The 21,358-nt window shown below is 30.3% G+C and overlaps 1 protein-coding gene and 1 pseudogene across 10 annotated transcripts in view; one reads left to right on the top strand and one right to left on the bottom strand.

Annotated features, from left to right (window-relative positions):
* The window catches only part of cno (adherens junction formation factor afadin), a 153,175-nt gene that overhangs the window by 84,674 nt on the left and 47,143 nt on the right, over positions 1-21,358 (bottom strand). The gene's annotated exons all lie outside the window — the stretch shown is intronic.
* Positions 2,449-6,085, top strand: LOC147908453 (uncharacterized; annotated as a pseudogene).

Here is a 21,358-nt window from a genome sequence, read left to right as displayed (position 1 = left end):
CTACCTGTGTTCTATTCGACTTGTTAAATGCAAATACGCTGTCATTTCTATATACTAAATGTTAGTGTAAGTTCAAGAAATCAAAATATATATTAGGTGTTGGAATTAATTCGTAGCGTTTTACAAGTGATGGGAAGTATTTTCATTAATGTATTTTTTAATGCTCATGTGAAATAAATAACATTCTTTCATTAAAAAACGCTACGAATTAATTCCAACACCTAATATTATGAGTATTTATAATTAATTCTAGTATGTGATATTGTTATTTTTGGTTACCTTTTTTATATTATAACATCAGGATTTGTGAAATCCTGCAACTTTGTCACGTTATATCTCTGGACTGAATACGTATTTTTTAGCTCAAAACTGTGTGAAATTTATATCTCGAAGTCAGACAAAGACAGATAAACATGAATCAAATAAATAGTATTTTATTTTTAATTAATTACAATGCTTCAAAGAAATTTTATTGTAAAAATTCGCAAAAAATAACTACTTCGGATAAAAAATTCTCAAATTTTTTAATGTAATTTTTAATTTAATGTTCAAGCAAAAACCCGTAAGATTTTTTTAATTGACCCTTTAGACTAACAAAAAAATAGTACGATGTGAATCGCAACTCAAAAAGTATAATTATTTGAACTATGGAAAATCGACATTTTTGAAGAATCTACATATTTTAAGTTTAAAATTCATAAATAAAATTTTATTGTTTGAACAATATAAAAGAGTAATAATATAAGTAGATAAAGGATTGTACATGTATAAATATTATTATAGTATATATAATTAAGTTTATTAGAATTTAATTTACAGGATGATGCAACGCTCGCTCTAAAGCAATAAATTCACCCCAGCCGAGCGATCTCCTAAGACTGACAAAAATTATAAAATTTCTATTTATTATAATGAAATATAATTCTTTTTAGTTCTATATTTTCGTGTATTTACTTATTTATACTTTATTATACTATCCAAAATTCAGTAAATGCATATTTGATAAAAAATAAAGGGGTACCCAAAACACCGAAACTTACAAACTAATTACATGTGGGTCCCAAATACTCTCTTTGAACTTTCGTGCATTCTCACATCGAAAATAACGCAAAAAAATATTCTTGCAGGCTTATCATATCTATGAACAGTTAAAGTTTTTTTTTTAGTTTCTCTCAATCTGGGTCTTCAAATTATATTATAAAAAAGTTAGAGCAATGTAAAAAATCGCATAGAGTACATTGAATCCATGAATATCATACTAGAGTTAAATGTTTTACTACGCATTTTGTCCCATGTATTTTATTTTACATATTTTATTCTGAGTTATCCTGAGAGGGTAACCACTTAATGTAATCGTGGGACGAGACAGAGTTTCAGAAATCATTTTGAAATCCTCACAAGATCCTCATAAGATCCTCATATAATCATTTTGCAATGAAATGTAATCATGAAATCAGATGAAATCATCAGAAATCATAATGAAATCATACGCAATCAGCAGAAATCATTTTGAAATCTCCTGCAATCATTGGAAATCATTTGTAATCACCATGAAATCTGTAATGAAATCATGTGTGAAATCTGATAAAATCAGTGTAAATCTAAGATAGCAGAACATAAATAATAAATAAATAATATGCATGCTTTGTACACAAGTGACGCAATGTATGTTCGATCACGTTATCGATTCGATACTTTTACTTATCTCATTATATCGATAATTTACTATTCTGAGGAATTCCCTTAAGTGCGACTCGCAAGCACTGCGCAAACTCTGAGTCATATATCATGCAGTCACGCTTGTGTGCATTATGTTCCACATGAGAACAGTTTTCGATATTATTAATTTGTATAAATAATTAAAACAATTGCACGTTGAAATTGTTCACAAATCAACAGCGTTGAATCCTAGTATAAATAAATATTTTCTAATCTTAAATGAGGGCGAGAAGCAAGGCTGACAAAGTGGCGAGGAGTAAACAAAAAGGCCTACGTTATTGAAACTCAGACTCAAGAAGAGAATCAAATGTCCATGGCAACAGCGACAATGTGGCATATGATAGAGACGGGAATGGGATTAAAAGTTCCCGTATATTTAAAAAATATCATGCGTCTGGAAGGTTAGAACACACCCATCGCTATACAGAGAATGTTAGGAGATTATATTGAAAAACTGGAGCTTTTTGATAAAATGTTAAAGTTCATAAAAAAGGATGAGTAATACAGTGACTATTTTGACAAATATTATATTTGTTAAAAATTGTTCCAGTAAGTTCCGCATTTCAACCGGACATAAGATACTACTCAGTGAAATACAGAAATTCGTTGCTAATAAGCTCTTCTGAGATAAAACATTTTTCTGAATTAAAATTTGGAAACTCCAAAATTGTCAACCCCAAAAATTAACAAAAAGCATGAATTTTGTTACAAATTAAAAACAAAAAAATTATGCAAGTGGCAAGTGAATCTCAAAATAAAGACTTCTCGCCGAGCTCATTGCAGCATGTCAGTAATAAATTAAATCCGCACTCTCCTGACATCAATTTAAATGCTGAGTATGACATTCTTTATGACTTAGTAATGGCATGGTTGAAAAATCAAAATAAAGTAAGTAATTAATTTAATTCCAATTTTTATAAATAATTTATATAAATATGTATACATTATTGATATAATAATTAATTTTTAAAAATACACAAATAAATGCAAATAAATAACTATTCAAAATTCAACTAATATATGTAGATAGTTACGAAGATAATTATCTCGATATTTATCTTAGTTATCTATAATATATAATTATTAATATTGAAAGAAAAATTTTGCACCAATATTTAATGTGTTTAACTTGTGTTAAATAAATAGATACTTCAATACATTGAGAGATTTGATAATCTAAATCACTGATAATCACTGATAATCTAAATTAAAATAATGTTAATTACAATTATCAAAAATTATTTTCTAGATAAAGCAAATTGAAAAATAAGTTAAAAATTTTCGCCTGCTTCTGTGGAAATGACTGTTGAAGAAAGAATAAATGATGGTTTAGAGAGCTCTAATTATGCTGCTAAGGTCGAGGCTAAAATTATTTATCCATATGTCAGAAGAAGACAAAAGCACATAAAATTGAATATGAAAAATAAGAAAAAATGAGATGGACGATATCAAATTTTGAGAGGCACATCAAATTTCATTTTTTCAAAGCGAGCAATTCTCATGGTACACAAGTACGAAGCAGTAATCATCCTATTGGAAAGGCAAAGCAAATGTCTCTTGAGGACTTCTTTTTACAATCTCCTTCAGAAAATTATTTTGAAGATGATGAACCGATGAATTTTGCTATAGATTCTGCAAAAGACGGCATCTCGGAAAATATCACTGAAGAAACAGCGAATTCGGGGAGGGGGGAGGGGGGATAACTTCCTGGAATAGTGAAGGCGCATACTATTTCAGGAAAACATCATCATTACCACGCGTCAATAGCTTTAAAAATAAAACCTTGAACAAAACTGTAAAATGCAAGGACAAAAGATCTCAATTATACAAGAGACAGAGGTTACGCTATAGATATTATAAAAAATCAAACTTGAATACCACAATTTTTTAAAATTCTAAATGATATTGACTTAATTTTACAAATATAGAGTTAAAGAAATGTTTAGAAAATTTATTAATTAGAGAAGAAAATTTGGAAAAAAATATTACAAAAAATTATGGCGAGAACAACGCTTTTTTATTAGAAATATTAATTAATTCTGCTAAAAATGTAAATGCATCAAAGCCTAATTTTAGATATAGTGAAACTCTTAAGTTATTTTCGACATATATATTTATGCTTGGAGGAAGATTACTATACGAAACACTGTGTAAAAATCTTTCATTATCTTCTCCTACATCTAAGCAGATATTTGCAAGAAAATGAGCAAAAAATAGTTGAAGGAGAATTACGTTGTAATCAACTGAAATCTTATCTACGTGAAAGAAACTTGCCTTCTACTGTATGGATGCTATAAGAATAACTGGTAAAATTCAATATGATCCCTTAACAAATCAGTTAATATATATATAGAGAGAGGATTAGTTTTACCATTTAATAAGTATGGAATGCCTATATCATATTCATTTCTGGTCAGATCAGCCAAAGAAATTGAACATCACTTCAATGAAAGAAGAATTTCCTCGTTAGTATATGTCACAACCCATTTTATGGGCACAACCCATCGCAGAACATACTGATTTATCATTATTTGATAGTGATAACAAGTTCACCTCAGAGAATATTATCGCATGCTGGAAATTCATTCTTAAAGAACTAGCTAAATTTGGAATAAATTTACTCGGATTTTCGTCAGATGGAGACCCTCGTTTGTTAAAAACAATGCGTATGGAAATACATTTAGGAATTTCACAAATGTAGTACCTTAAACTCGAGTTTGACATCAAATTGGTCGTGATTCAATGCTATATATACTGACAATGGTTTTGTACAAGATACATAGCTACATAAGAAACTATTTAGAAACAGGCTATTGAAATCTTCTATTCTGTTAGCGTTCGGGAACAAAATAATTTCTGTAAGTCATTTAAAAATATTGATAGATATTATATCCAAAGACACTTGTTATCTTTATCTGATATTGAACGTAAAAAACAAAATGAATTTTGAATCTGCTAACAAAATGTCACAAGAATATGTTCGGAAATTACTACTTGATCACCTCCCTGATTCTAAAGGTATCGTGTTACATTTAAAATTATTGAATTATTTACATAGTACTGTCATATACTGATCTCTTAACACCTTTAAAAAGGCTTTCAAAATTATGGTACTATGTATTTATAATACGAATATGGTACAACTGGATAAAAAGTAATCGAAAGTATACTTTAAAAGATAACTTTTTAAGTTTAAATTGTTATGCTTGTATTGAAATCAATCCATATAGTATGGTAAATGTAATACAAAAGTTAAGAAATTGCAATATGTCACATCTGTTTATGTCGCCACTGTTTAGTAGTCAATCTTGAAACATTTTTCCGTCAAATTAGATCTATGTCCATTATATACTCGACTATTGTAGTTTACTTGTATATCATACACAGAATTAAGAAAATACAATTAGCGATATTTTAAGCAGTAAATTAAATGAAAATATTAGTCTCCCGAGAATAGAACACAAAGTAAAAACAATACAGGTTCAAAACAGTCTACCAACTAATGATGATATTTACAAAGTTATTGAAGAAGCTAAGAAAAAAGCAATCGCTGATGCTCACAAGTTCAATTAGAGCCTGGGGAACTAAATTGCAATTTACCTTTAATAATTGATGACGAGAAGATGATTTGAAAATTCCGAAGATGATGAGAATCGAAATGAAAACAATAACTTGTATGTAGGTACTAGAAAGAATAATACAGTTACATCAGATTCTATTCGATTCTCTATAACTTTTGTAATACTTTTGGGTTTGATTTTAAATATTTCTTATCTTCGAGGTAAAAGTAGAAAATCTAGAGAATTTTCCAAAGAATATGCAATTATCAATTATGAATCAGATGAAGTAGGTGTATTGTTTTCGTAGTATAGTTTTGATATTGAAGGAAATGTTAAGTCTGCACTAGTAGAGAGTCATGGATATATAAGTTTGAGAAATTATATATGTACTATTACCAATGGATTTATAGAGAATAAATCAAAACTCGAATTAAAATTACACGAGATTGTTTTAAATACTATTTTATCAAATCTTTGATCGAGACTCAGCCAACAGCTAACCCAAATGATTACGTACTAGTTCCTTTTGAATTAAAAAAAATCCTTTATTTATTACATAGGAATTGTAATTTCTTCAAAGAAGAGTGAATATAAAACTAAATTTATAAAAAAAAAGAAATTATTTATTTTATTTTCCAAAGCAAGACGATATTTATGTAGTTCAGTATTAATATTGTACGTAAGTTAGTCTTCTCCTAATATCGTCGATACAAGGCTTTATTTATTCTCTTCACAGGAACTTGCAAATTACAAGTTAGGATAAGTTTTTAAACGATCTCATTGATCTTTTTGTTATTGGGAAGCTCTATATATATATATACATATATATATATATATATATATATATATATATACAGAGTGTCTAGAAATAATCGCCAAATATTTCATGGGCAAGTAGAGCGAACTAATCTGAGTCGAAAAGTCCTGTACCATTTTGTAAGTTTCCCCAATAGTTAATGAGATATTAATCCTTAAAGATAATCGAATACGTGCGCCCGCCCGGCCTACTACTGCGAAATGTATACGCCTACGATCGCTTGGCGCGCGGACATTGGAGAGCGGGGATAGCTTGGCAAGCTCGAGCTATGGAGACTCGCGACGGTGGCACGTATACACTTCACAGTAGTAGGCCGGCGCGCGTATTCGGCTATTTTTAAAAATTAATATCTCGTTAACTATTGGGGAAACTTACAAAATGATAGAGGACTTTTCGACTCAGTTTAGTCCGCTCTACCTGCCCATGAAATATTTGGCGATTATTTCCGGGCACCCTGTACATAGAGCTTCCCAATAACAAAAAGATCAATGAGATCGTTTAAAAACTTATCCTAACTTGCAAGTTCCTGTGAAGAGAATAAATATATTATATATAGTCGTTTATATCATATATAGTCGTTTTGTATATATATTTTTATATTCGTACCTATTAGCTTCTATTTGGTTTATTTTTATGCAACTTACAACGAGACTTACAAATTACTCGTAGAATATAAAGTACTTTTATTTTTTATTATGAAGTAATAATGCTAACATGTTTGTCGTTATGTTTATGTGTTCTTTTATTTTTTTATTTTATATTACTTTTTATATGACCTTTTATTGTTCTGGTATAATACAGTATAATATAATATAGCATCTTGCACAATATAATATAGTATCTGTTTAGAATTTACTTATAAGCTCTGCTTGAAACAATCTATAATTGTTTATTATCGAATTAAATTCGAACTAAAATTCTATTTATACAATAATTTATTATGTCATATATTCTAAATATATATGTGTACATATTCTGACATACGTGTATTTTTATAGATGCGCATTTTATTTTTTCAAATGTTTTCTATATGTTACACGCAAAATTATAAATAAAATTTTTTCCAGATTTGATTGCGAATTATAGGTAACCTATAATGGGTTTTAGACAATAAATATTTATAATTCTTCTTAACTTGTTTTTTATTTTCCCCCAAACATTTTTTTTTAAATAAATACGCAAATATTTATAATAGTTCATCCTGTAAGTGAGTATTATTCACTTAAATGATCTTTGCGTACAAATTTGGAACAATAAACAGTAGACACAAATACAAAGTTACTTCTCGTTAAAACCACAGTTAGAGTAGTGAGAAAAATGAAAAGGAAACATCTTTCTTATCAAACCGATCTGCAATCTTAAATAAAATGAAGTATGTAGGGTATATAATAAAGATTGCAACATTTTTGTAATCGATTTTGAAATGCAGCTCTCCCTCCCTCCCCGCCCCCTCTCCCTCCCCTCCTCTCTCTCTCTCTCTCTCTCACGCGCACGCGCACACGCACACACACACAGAGCGGTTGGTTCGTACCTATGTATTCCTATATAAAGTTGTTTCTTACTTAGACATTCTTAAAAAAAACAATCTCTTAATTGCTGATTGTACACGCAGGAATAGTGTTCCCTGGTGCGCAGCACTACACACTCGTACTGAAACGCACACATATGTGTTATTGGAAACGCGGAGGAGGCGAGGACCGTCAAGGGAGAAAGTAGTGGGGGGCGCTCTGATATTCTATCCCTAGCGCAAAGCGCACGATTGAGAGAAAAAGCGTAATTGAACGTGATGTCAGCTCGCGGTGTCCTTTCGCTGTCTCACACATTTGTTACTAGTACGAGTGAGATCCCGGTGTCTCTCGCTCGTCAATATTCATAATAATACTTTTATTATGCACAAAATGTTGTAATTATGCATAAAAATTTTAATACTGTTAAAAAAATTTTTGTACATAATTACAACATTACGTGTAATTTTGAGACTCATTGTAATAGCTTTGCATGCATTTATAAATTTGCAATGTGCAAATGAAATTAATATTTTGTATCTCAAGATCGCAAAACTAAATTTACAGTTAAATATAAGAATATATAATAAAATAAATAAATAAAATTTGAATTTATAAAAAATATGTATACATTATATCATATTTTTTTATTTATTTTATTATACGTTTCGGTACGAGTGTGTAGCGCCTAAATGTCAGAGAACACCATTCCTGCTGGTGTACATGTATATTTTTTTAAGCTTAAATTACGGTTTTTTACTTTCTAATCAGACAAAAGTTTAATATGAATAGAGAAGAACCGGCGTTTATAATTATTTTCAAAACAAGTGAGCGATCAATTATATGTTTCTAATCAAAATAATTTGTAATCACTAGAAATCTGATAATTATATATGTTACCGCGAGAAATCATTGTGCAATCAGATAAAATCGTTTATAATTAGATGAAATCATTTGAAATCGTATGAAATCAAATGAAATTATGTAATCAGTGGGACAGCATTTCAGCTAGTGGTTACTCTTGTCAAGTTATATTATATTTTTAACTTTTAAGTACTGAGGTTGGTCTGTGAGACCACGCGAAAAAAAACAAAACAATATATTTGTCTCATTTTCGCTTTCAAGTTTCGCTTCATTTGTTGTATAGCTTTCGTTCAGTCAGTGACACGTGAGCCACGATAGTAAAAGTACGATACTTGCGCAGATTACGGTGAGTACAGAGCTTTCTTTTCTTTTACGTGGTCCCCTAGACCAATTTCAGCATTTGTATGACAATTTTCTTTTTCTAGAGAAATAGATTCTGATCAATCATGTACAAGTAGAGGTTGTAATAGGCATGCAATCAATGTTAATGCTGTACAAAATTGGTTAGAAAATGACAAAGGTGGAGATTTTAGTGATGATTCTGATATAGATCCTGATTTCGTCGAAAATGAAGATTTACCTGAAAATATATCTGAATCTGAAAAATTGGACAGATGCACGCGTAAATTATGTTATACGTGTGTCTCTCTAAAAATTAGAAAAATGAAATACACTTATGCTGGATGTAAAAAACCAATTTGTTTACAGTGCCCGAAAACGATTTGTCCAAAATGTATTAGATGTGGATACATCTAAATAATAGTCTATTGATAAGCATTGTCAATTTTTTTATTTTGAGTAAACTTATGTTTATTTTTTTGTTTCATAGTTTTTATCTTTGTTTTTGAAAAAAAAATGTAGATTTTAAATTTTATCATTTAGATTTTTGTTTATAGTGAGTACATAAAAGGTACTTCATTGTTTACTAAAAATTTACTAAAAGTGGAAAAAAAGTTCCTTAAAGTCAAATAAAAAATATTTTTGTTAAAATACTTTTAAAAGATCTCATTTATAATGATGTAATCAATAAAACATAGATTTATAAAACTCCTGTGTTTTTATTCCACTTTTTTTAAGTCAATGTCATACGAACCAACCTCAGTAAAAATGTCATAATTTGTAACATCAGTACTTAAGAATTAATGTATTGATTTGCGTTAGCAAGATGTTAATATATAAGTAAAATAATTTGTATTGCTTATAAGATTTGATGTATGTAAATATATACAGAGAATACAGAGATAGATATTCATTTTAAGACTAATTTGTAGAAAGATCAAAACTCTTTCCTATATAAATATTATAGTATTGCAATATTTAATAAGAAAATAAAATAAATGTGTCCAAAAGATGTATCTTATTATATTTTGATAGCATTCGAGAATTCAGTATATACAATAAAAAAAGACAAGTTAAAACTCGAATTGAAAATTAAACCAACTCAATCTCAGAATTAAATATGACGAACTAACTGTCAGGTTGCGTTTGTTATTTAACAAAAAGGAAATATTAAATAACGTTAAAATGTTGCTTGACGCAACCCGACAGTTAGTTTACCATATTCTACTCTGAGATTGAGTCGATTTATCTCAATTTGAGTTGAATTTCCTGATCTTTTTTTACAGTATGGATAATGCTAATGCCGGTGGTAACTTTCAAGCCTTATAATTCGAAAGGTATAATGAAAAAATATTTTAATACAGTGTTTTGAAAATTTCTCGAGGTAAGCTACAAGAATATGTAATGAAATATTGGAGGTTCCATTTAATAAATTATTGCTTTGTACCTATTTAAATGCTTGGAACCTTGTTAAAATCGATCTTGAACTTAAAATTTGATCTTTTCACATTAATCGGGTTGTATTTCTTAAGGTTGTATATCGTAGAGCTAAATGAATTATTGTATCGTGTTTAGTGACCAAAAAAAAACATACAGTACCACATTAAAAATCCGGATTAAGCTATTTTTTAATCAAATCAAACATATATTAAGAGAAATCGAAACTTTGATTAAAAAATTGTTCACTAACGATCTCTAAATCTTAATATTTTTTTATAAAAATTTAGAGGGTGTCCTTTTGGCATAAAATGGAAGCTTTTAAGCTAAGAATATTTAAAAAATTAAAAAAAAATTTTTTTTTCTTGTCAATCTAATGTACAGAGGACATTTTAATCTTTTCGCTGATAACTCGAAAAGGAAGCATTTTTCCAAAAAACACAAAAGAGAAAAGTTGTGATTGTGAGAAGGGAAGAAGTTAGTGACCTTAAATTTGACCTTGAAAACATATTTCAAGATCATTTAAGGGTCAACTTTGAAATTTCATATAACCTCCCCTCCTCTCCCATCTTTTTTTATTGCATATTCTTGTACAGGGTGGGCCATCTATTGGTACGTTTTTAAAAATGCGATCAAATGAGCATACATTGATATTTTTTATTAATTTTTTTTTTGTTGTGAAGCTAAAAGTATCCGCGTCAAGAATGAAAAACGATTTCGTTCATGTGGCTCCCTCTACTGGCCTTACAGTATGCCATTCGGTCACCCCAATTATTAATGACATTTTGGACTACCTCGGCGCCAATTTCACTCAAAACAGTCGTAATATAATGTCATCCACTAACATCCCTTTCTCACGAACTTTCCTCACCAATTTGCGTATAGCTCCTTCGGTGGGTGCTCTATCACGACCCATATTTCTTTTCAAAATTCGTACAGTTTCGGCGACACAGCACTGACTTTGAAAATAAGTTTTTAAAATTTCAAAACGCTCTTCAAGAGAAAACATGTTGTTTCGTGCCGCGGACGGTATGACTAATAAACTGTCAAAATTTCGGGTCTGTAGCTCGTTCAGTGTTGCCATACGACGAAATTCAAAAACGTACCAATAGATGGCCCACCCTGTAGCATATCTCGAGAATTTTCCAAAATATTGTAATAAAATATTTTTTCATGAAGTACTTTTCGAGTTATAAGACTTGAAAGTTATAGTGCCGTTGATATTAGCATTACCCAAAGTGTGCGACGCGCGACGGTCGGATAAACCTCTTAAATGCTGTTCAGGATTATGTTCTAGATAACATTTGTCAAGACTAAAGTCATTGGAGGTTATACTTTTTATTTTCATTTTTACATAAAAATAAATTTTTAGTGCAAAAATGAAAATAAGAGGATTAATCTCAAATGACTCTCATTTAGACAAATATTATCCAGGTCATCCTGAATAACAAGAGGTTTTAATCATCGATCGGACATCTTGGGTAATGCTAATGATACTGTAACTTTCAAGCCTTATAATTCGAAAAGTACTTCATGAAAAAATATTTTTAATTTTATTATAGTATTTTGGAAAGGTTTCGAGATGTGCTACAAGAATATGCAATGAAAAAGAAAAGATTCAATATGAAATTTCAAAGTTGAAATATGTTTTCAAGGTCAAATTTAAGGTCACTAACTTTCTTCCCCTCCTCTCAAAATCAAACAACAACTTTCCTTTCTTGTGTTTTATTGGAAGTGCTTCCTTTTCGAGTTATCAGCGTGGGAAGATAAAATGGCCTACGTCTACCCTATACATGTATATTAGCATCAATAACATAATTTAATGAATCGTCAATTTAATAATAGAATATTTTCCAACTTTGACATAAAACTGCAAAACCAAATAATAATTAATTAGCACGTGATTCAATAGCATAAAGGCGAAATGTACTCTCTAAATTTCTTGGAGTGAAATTTCCAAAAGAGTTGAAAAAGGTACTGCTATTATTAAAAAAGAGTAAAAAATTTACATTCTTGAATAAGAATGGCAGATTTTTACTTTTTTTGGAATGAGATTCATTCTAAAAGAAAGAAATCTCACTCTTTCTTTTGAGTTTCTCATTCCAAAAATATAAAATCTCGCCTAAAAAAAAAAAGAGTGAAAATTCATTCTTATTCAAGCCACTCTTATTCGAGAGTATAAATTTTTCACTCTTTTTCAATAATGGCAGTATTTTAACTCTTTTGGAGTAAGATTTCACTCCAAGAAATTTAGAAAGTATATTGCGCAACTGATGCGCTCCTCGACGAGAACGACGAGAGGACTTATGGATTTAGGCCGTTTATCGTCGCATGATGAACATTACGATAACATCGTGGGCGCTTATGTCAATATCGCGACGTTTACTTCACGCAGGCAAGTAAACGTAGCAATGACTCATACGCTAAAATATGAGATGCCGTCGTTTGTTCGCACGCGAGCAATTCGCAGCCGTGGACGGGAAGGACGCGCAAAAAGAATCCGGCAAAGAGATCTCGCACATCTCATCATCCTTCAATGATATTCCGCCCCCCCCCCTTCCTCTGCTGTTTTCGCGAAACGTCGATCTCGGGAGTGTCAACTTTATGATGCATTCAAAGAGTGAAGTACCAATAAGTGTCTCATTCCTCTTTCTCGGTATCTATATGTACAATCTGATTATATCAATGCTTTCCGATTCAAGGAAAGCAATGTGACGGAAAATATATAATATTAGGTGCATTCCGTTTTCAGATTTACACGCTAAACATCATTTCATTCTTGTTGTTTATCAAATATTAAACAAGGACAAATAATGCTTATAAACGTTATATGCTCAAAAGGTGCGATACGCACCTATCATCAACGAATATATTTACTTTACTGGTTATATCGATGCTTTCCAATTCACGATGACATGATAATATTATCGTAATATGCAGGTTTTATATATAATAATTCATAATATTGTATTGATGTATATAGGGTGGGCCAAAAGCTAGATACACTCAAATATCTCATAAACGATGCATTTTAGAAAAAAATGTTTCTTACAAAAGTTGTAAGACGCATTCAATGATAGTTGAGTAGTTATTTAATCTGGGATGGCGTTGTCAAGGTCAGGTCAAGGTCAACATGAATTTTTTAAATGGAACTTTCCTTTTTCATTACATATTCTTGTAGCTTATCCCGAGAGATTTCCAAAACAGTAGAATTAAATTCATTTTCATTAAGTATTTTGCGAATTATAAGACTTGTAAGTATTAAAAATCGCCGATATTAGCATTACCCAAGATGTCCGAACGACGGCTAAAACCTCTTGAATGTTGTTCAGAATCATGTCCTGAATAACATTTGTTAAGATCAAGGTCACTGGAGATTGTTAATGAAAATGAATTTAATTATAATGTTTTGAAAATCTCTCGAGATAAGCTACAAAAATATGTAACGAAAAAGGAGGACGAGTCCATTTAAAAAATTCATTTGTTGACCTTGACCTTGACAACGCCATCTTAGGTTAAATACTATTATCGCTGAATGCGTCTTTTTAAGCCTTACAACTTTTGTAAAAAACATTTTTTTCTAAAATGCATCGTTTATGAGATATTTGGGTGTATCCAGACTTTTTGCCCACTCTGTACAGAGTTGCCATAAATGCCTAAAAAATTCCATAATTTTTCTTCTAGACAAAATTTTATAATTTTTCTTGACTTTCAATATGTTGACATTTTTTGTATTTTTGTTCTGATTTGGAGATCATAAATATTTTGTTGAGAGAACAATTTAATATAAATTACTACTAAGTAATATAAATTACTACTATTAAGGGAATGCTAGAGTGACCAAATTGTCGGGACTTTGTAGATCGATATAAATCTCCGAATTTATTGAACAAAAAAAATCCTTTTACAGGATTAATCCTTTTATAGATGTAAAATTTGATGGTGCTGCAGTAGATTTTATACTAAAATCGAGAAAAAAGTTAAAAACTTATTTTTTTTTTCAACTAGTAGACTGACGTAGATATTAATACAAAAAGTTTTATAGCTCGTGTGGACAAAATGACAATTCAGCACCTTGCGCTTTACGTGCACAAACAATACTGAGTTTATGAAAAGATTAAAAGCTTAAAAAGAAAGATTTATATCAATCTGCAAATGAGACGTGTATAGGAACGTCGAGCGAAGACTAGGAATGGTAAAAGGAATTATTTCTAGCAGTAGGTGTTCGATCTTGAGACTGTTTTTTATTGCTGCATTCTAAACCAGTATAATAAGTTGAAGTGAACAAACATATATTTGTTTCATTTCAACTTATTGCATTTTATGTACATTGTACCAGTTCAGAAAGTGCAGCAATAAAAAATAGACCTCTTGCAAGAGATGGCGTTGCAATATGTTAGATAAGGGGATATAGTATGGGATAAGGTATGTGTTTAAGTGAAACAAAACGATAATGTAAGAAATGAACTAAAGATATTGCTATTATCGATTTTTTTTTATTTGGAATTTAAAAAAATCTGTGGGTATGTGAAGTTAGTACCCCAACTATAGTACTCAGGAGTTCTGATTAGAGTTCCCGTTTCCTTTTGACGAGACAAAGAGTTCTATATAATTTATAACAAGAGTTCCGCTTAATAATTATTTTTAAATAATTTTCAAAAAATGGGGTGCTAACTTCTCATCGAAAATCGAGATCGTATAGTTCTGAGTGGCTCAATAGCTTCATTTCGTAAATACCTAGAGTTCCTGATGCATAAAAAAAAATTTTGAAAAATAAAAAAAAAATTAAAAATTTTTGAAAAATCAATTTTTAGATACAATAGTTCTGATTAGAGTTCCTGCTTCCTTTTAACGAGACGAAGAGTTCTCTATATTTTTTAATGCAAAATTCATTTAATAACAATTTTTAAATAATTTTTTAAAAAATTTTTGGAAAAAAAATTTTTTTTATAAAATAGTTCTGTGACACGTTAATTGTCATTCTAACAATTACGAAGAATTCTCAGCGATTAAAACCAATACAGACTCAATAATAAAAAAGATATATACTTAAAACGAAATTTGAAAAATCGATTGCAGAAGTACGTATTTCCTTATGTAGTTATCCAATCGCTTTGTCACCTAATATTTTTTGACAGAACTCGTCGAGAATTACACAGAACTCCAATCAGAACTACTCAGTACTCTCAAAAATTTTTCGATGTCGGACTTAGAAAATTTTCAATGATAGAGTTCTCCGTATCATAACGTCGAAAAATTTTTTGAGAGTACTGAGTAGTTCTGATTAAAGTTCTCTGTAGTTCTCGACGAGTTCTGTCAAAAAGTATTAGGTGAAAAAGCGATTGGGCCAACGGTTTTCGAGATATGGGTACATTTGAATTCTATCGTTGAAAATTTTCTAAGTCCGACATCGAAAAATTTTTGAGAGTACTGAGTAGTTCTGATTAGAGTTCTCTGTAGTTCTCGACGAGTTCTGTCAAAAAGTATTAGGTGAAAAAGCGATTGGATGACTACATAAGGAAATACATACTTCTGCAATCGATTTTTCAAATTTCGTTTTAAGTATATATCTTTTTTATTATTGAGTCTGTATTGGTTTTAATCGCTGAGAACTCTTCGTAATTGTTAGAATGACAATTAACGTGTCACAGAACTATTTCATTAAAAAAATTTTTTTTTCAAAAATTTTTTAAAAAATTATTTAAAAATTATTATTAAATGAATTTTGCATTAAAAAATATAGAGAACTCTTCGTCTCGTTAAAAGGAAGCAGGAACTCTAATCAGAACTATTGTATCTAAAAATTGATTTTTCAAAAATTTTTAATTTTTTTTTTATTTTTCAAAATTTTTTTTTATGCATCAGGAACTCTAGGTATTTACGAAATGAAGCTATTGAGCCACTCAGAACTATACGATCTCGATTTTCGATGAGAAGTTAGCACCCCATTTTTTAAAAATTATTTAAAAATAATTAAGCGGAACTCTTGTTATAAATTATATAGAACTCTTTGTCTCGTCAAAAGGAAACGGGAACTCTAATCAGAACTCCTGAATACTATAGTTGGGATGTTAACTTCACATACCCAAAATCTGTACTATCGATCAGATTCGGCGGTTATTCCAGCTCCTTAATGTTATTGATACTGCTTGCATTTAATTCTTGATAATATTCCAAAACTGTATCAATATAATACGCATATCGAACTTCTTTTATAAAATTAAGAATTTTAATTTTCCAAACTTTTAATTCCCTGATTTTTGTCTGATTTCCCTGATCCTTTTCAATTTCCCGGACATTTTTCTGATTTCCAGTGATTTTCCTAATTTTTATGACAATCCTAATATACAAATCAGTCAATATACATTAACAAAATTAGGGAATGTAACTGTTTTAGCTACACTGATCTTAAAATCATTAAAATTTAAAATTTACAATCTATTTATCATATCATACAATCATAATGCAGATTTGTTATACATTATATTTTAATATATTTATTTAATATATTTATTATATTGCATATGCACAATCTGCAGTTTCTTCTTTTTAATATTAAATCAAATAATTAAATCAAATAATTATTTTTAAAATTAATATCAAATAATAATTATATTATAGTTTAATATTATAACATCACTTTGAATATTGTAATATAAAAAATATTTAACAGTACAAAATATTAAAAAACCCATCACAGCCTACATCGGCTGTTCGGATGCACAGAAAACTCTTTATTTTCATGTGAATGTAATAAAACGAATAAAATAAACGTTTCAACCCTTCAATTCTTCTTATTAATATAAAATATAAATCGAAATTATATAAGTAACGCAAGTTCTAAGATGAAGATTCCCGACAATTTAGCTCGTTCTTCTTTATCCAAATGCCAAATTAGATAAAGTAAAACCAGAATCACTTACAATGCGTCGATAAGTAGAATCACATCGCTCATCAGATTGTCATATTTGATGTAAGCGTTTCTCGTGACTCGACGTAAAGGTCTTATAGTGTCGACAGTCAGAGATAAAATATTTAAAATATGGTAAAAATTTACGTTAGAGAAGCCACTCTAATAATCTTGTCTTTGAGTGACTTCCAACAGGTTTTAATCGTCGCTCGTTATCTGTTAAAAAATTATTAATAAATTTAAAAACTAATATTTTTTTTCTACTACATTCTTTATCCTTAAGTAAAATAGCCATGTAAAGTTGGCTAATCGCGATCATTGTTGTCACTTTATTTCATATGTCATTGATCGCACTGGTGTCGTGTGATGCAATTCGTGACGAAAAATAATCGTGACAGAAGATCGATCAACTGACGCATGTGTGAGAGGTTAGTGCAGGTTATTATAACTGCATTATTACGTACTGTGCGAATATAAGTTTTGAATTTGAAAATTGTATGTGAAAATTATACGGTAAGATGATAACAAATAAAAAATAACACTTGGTGCCCGCGAAGTGCGCGCATTATAATCTAGTCATTTCTAAAAAGAGAGATATTAAGTCGAATATATAATGCCTACTGAAATATTGTTGCCTCTTTTCGATGATGCCGATTGATTCTTTTGTTGCGCTTACTTCGTGAATGGCTGTCATTGCGGAGATCGCACGTTTGACGGTTATGTGTATCGAAGGTTAAGTGTAATGGATTAATAAATATTACAAAAGGATTAATAGTGCAATGGTACTATTGTAAAATTATTACAAATGGTTGTTGAATAATTTCTGGTAAATTTTAAGAGCCCTTCCACCTCAAATTTTGATAAAAATACACTAACTCGATTTTTACATGAAACGAAAGAATCTGGCAAAAAAAGCGTCGCTCTGCCCCGCAAACCAAAATATTAAGCATTAAAGTGGACGACTATTGAGGTTAGAAAATCAGTCATAGACTTAATGCAGCGCTATGTATACGTACTCAGTATTTATTTATATAAAATCATATTTAATAAAAATACCTCACTTCCGATTTTAATGAAATTAGGTTCATCCATGCGTTTTCACTAAAAACGAAAGCCTGCTCTGCTCTATTCGAATACATGACCGGAAAAAACCTCCGGTTGTAAAAATTACTATTTTAAATCTACTATTTTATTTTGTATTTCGTATGAAAAGTTTTGAAGTGTATTAAAAAAGTTTGTGAGTCATTCTATTAATTATAATTAATGAATCTTTTTTAGACCATACTTGACCATACTTGACCGAAATAAACAGCCGGATCTAAATTCAACAATGTTTAAACATGGAATCGTTTGTATTTCGTACAAAGAGTTATGAAGTATCATTAAAAACATTTGTGAATCTTCCAGACTTTTAATTAAATATTTAAATGTCATATTTGACCGAAATATAGATTCAGACGTTACGGTCACAGAAATTTCGTTAGACACGAGTAGGCTAGTATTTCGGTACTCTTGGTTCTTTTCCGATCATACCATTCATAACAAAATTGCTCCATTCAACAGGAAAAGTAGTTGTTGAAGTTAGAAAATCTGTTATGTAGACAGCGGCTATGCCGCCCTAAACAAAAAATAATAATATATCCTACCCGCTTGGGGTCTAACTGTCTAGAAGTTGCAACCCAGATAGTAAAAAGATCGCTTTAAAAAAACTGTTCTGACACCTCACTTGCACTGTCTTCATGGATTAAAACATGATGTAGGAAAAGTGAACCAATACGCATAATGGCAGAGGGCCGAGAACTCGACCAATCAGAGATTGAGCAATTCGTCCGGCGCGAGTTACGGAACTCATAAAGTAAAATAAACATATGAAAAAAAATATCTATAAATAACATTATATTTCCTAAATTATCTTTCTTTTCCTATGCATTTAAGGAAAAAAAGTTTATATATAAGGAAACTTATTCTATTCAATAATACATTTTCCAAGGTATCTACAGATTTGTACGGGGAAAGAAAACATTTTTATTTTCTCCTTGTCACGACCACTCTTGCTTTTGCAATTGACAACACAGCACGTCGTATAATGCAATCGAAATTGTTTTCATATGTACATACGCACAAAATAATTCTCTTCTATTTTGTATAATGCTTACAGCACGACTGACTACTCTGCCGGCCATTTTGAATCAGACAAATTGGCCAAACTCTGACTGACATATCCCCGCTCCTTTTAGTCTACTGCGCATCCATCGGAATAGTTCACGTTTCTTATTACATCACAGGGTTAGAAATATTCCAAACGGACACTGTCTACGCTGCAACTTCTAAGCGGTTAGACTCCAAGCGGGTAGGATAGTAATAGTTTTTTTTTTGTTCTGGGCGTAGCCACCCCGAATCAGTAAGCACTAATCTATACACCCCACTGTCTACATGACAACCGGATCTAACTTCAACAATTACTTTTCTTGTTGGCAGAGCCAACAAATTTTGTTATGAATATGTATGATCGGAAAAGAACCAGGAGTACCGAAAGATTAGACCACCGATCGCGTCTAATGGAATTTCCATGACCGTAGCGCCTAAATCTATTTCGATCAAATACATGACATTTAAATATTTAATTAAAAGTGTCTGGAAGACACAATTCTGGAGATCACAAATGTTTTTAATGGTACTTCATAATTCTTCATACGAAATACAAACGATTTAAAATAGTAATTTTTACAACTGAAGATTTTGTCCGGTCATGTATATTCGAATTTCTGCTCTTGCCATGTAGGGGAGACCGGGGTCAGTTGAATAGGGATAAGTAGAATAATCGAGGCTATATTAAAAACAAAACACGCAAGACATGCGTAAACGTGTCTGAGCATGCAGTAGCGACTACCACTAAAGTTTGTTGTAACATCTTGTTGTGAACACATCTATGAGAAGTTTTGCTACAATTTTAAAAAATCGTACACCTAATATTTTTATTCTTAAAGTTATTGTTTTACAATCGTATATGATTGTCTGAAATATTTGATTTCTTAAATAGTAAGTGTAGTTCTTACTTAAGTCCAACAGTTTTTTTTATTTATGCGACTTTATTATCATATATTGTTAATATTTTTAAAAAATAAATGGATAGGGATAGTAGACTAACCACAGCATGGAACTGTATGACTCGTTTAATGACAACTTATAGTACATACTCAAAATTTTATTCCTTGAAAGAGATTTTCTTCAATGGTAAATGTTATAAATTTAGTTCCCTCATGTCCAATCTTGAAAACTAGACTTGTTCGACATGTTTTTGCACGAAACGAACAAATTTTGCAAAAAGAAGTATTGTTTTGCCCTGCGAAGCGAATGTTTGTGTTTAAAATATATTTTTATATTATAAAAGTTTTAATAATATGTAGCCAAAGATGTAGCTTAAAATACGTTAATCTTTATTTTAATTATTTTATCGAATTACCCCGATCCCGGGGCTAGTTGAATCAGATGGAATGCATTAGAAAAATGCATTTTTTTCATATTAGTTATCAGTTTCCCCTTATTATTAAAATATTATTAGGTAATCAAATGTAAATAACACATGAAGTAACTGATGTAGAATTCATTTTTTCGATAAGTCTCTTAATTTTGTCTGTAAAAATTCGAAACTAAAAAATGAGTCTATTAGTCCCGGTTTTCCTACGAAAAATTGTAAACTCGTGTGGAATCACTCATAAGTTTACAATTTCCCACACGAAGCGCGGTTCCACATGGATCTCCAAGTTTGCACACAAAGCAATATTTAATTTATAAAAATTGATTTTAGTTTTACGAGGAGGAACAGTGCAGGAACTCTTCGCATATACCGGAGCACCATGAGTCACAAAAATTTAAACTCTTAAAAGTACATCTAAATATAAAAATTTTTGTATCATTTTTTAAAATATTTAAAGCATAATATATATACATATTTTAAAATTTAATAAGTATATTTAATAAATATTTATTAATTTAAAAAAAAATGAAAATATATTTTTTAAGAAATGACTCATGTTGCTCCATATCCATGGGTACCATAAGTCACATATAAAGTAGTAAGATTACGTAATAGATGCACTAAGACTTCCCAGCCAAGCTCTTGCAATTTTTGCTGAGTTATCAAAGATGTGCGTGGTCGAGCATTGTCATGATGGAAGACGACACCTCTCCTATTGATTAATTCTGG

Source organism: Acromyrmex echinatior, chromosome 9 (genome assembly GCF_024713525.1).
Source record: "Acromyrmex echinatior isolate Ae372 chromosome 9, ASM2471352v2, whole genome shotgun sequence".
NCBI lineage: Eukaryota > Metazoa > Arthropoda > Insecta > Hymenoptera > Formicidae > Acromyrmex > Acromyrmex echinatior.
The sequence above is the reverse complement of the archived record's forward strand: the minus strand, read 5'-3'. Positions and strand labels throughout refer to the sequence as shown.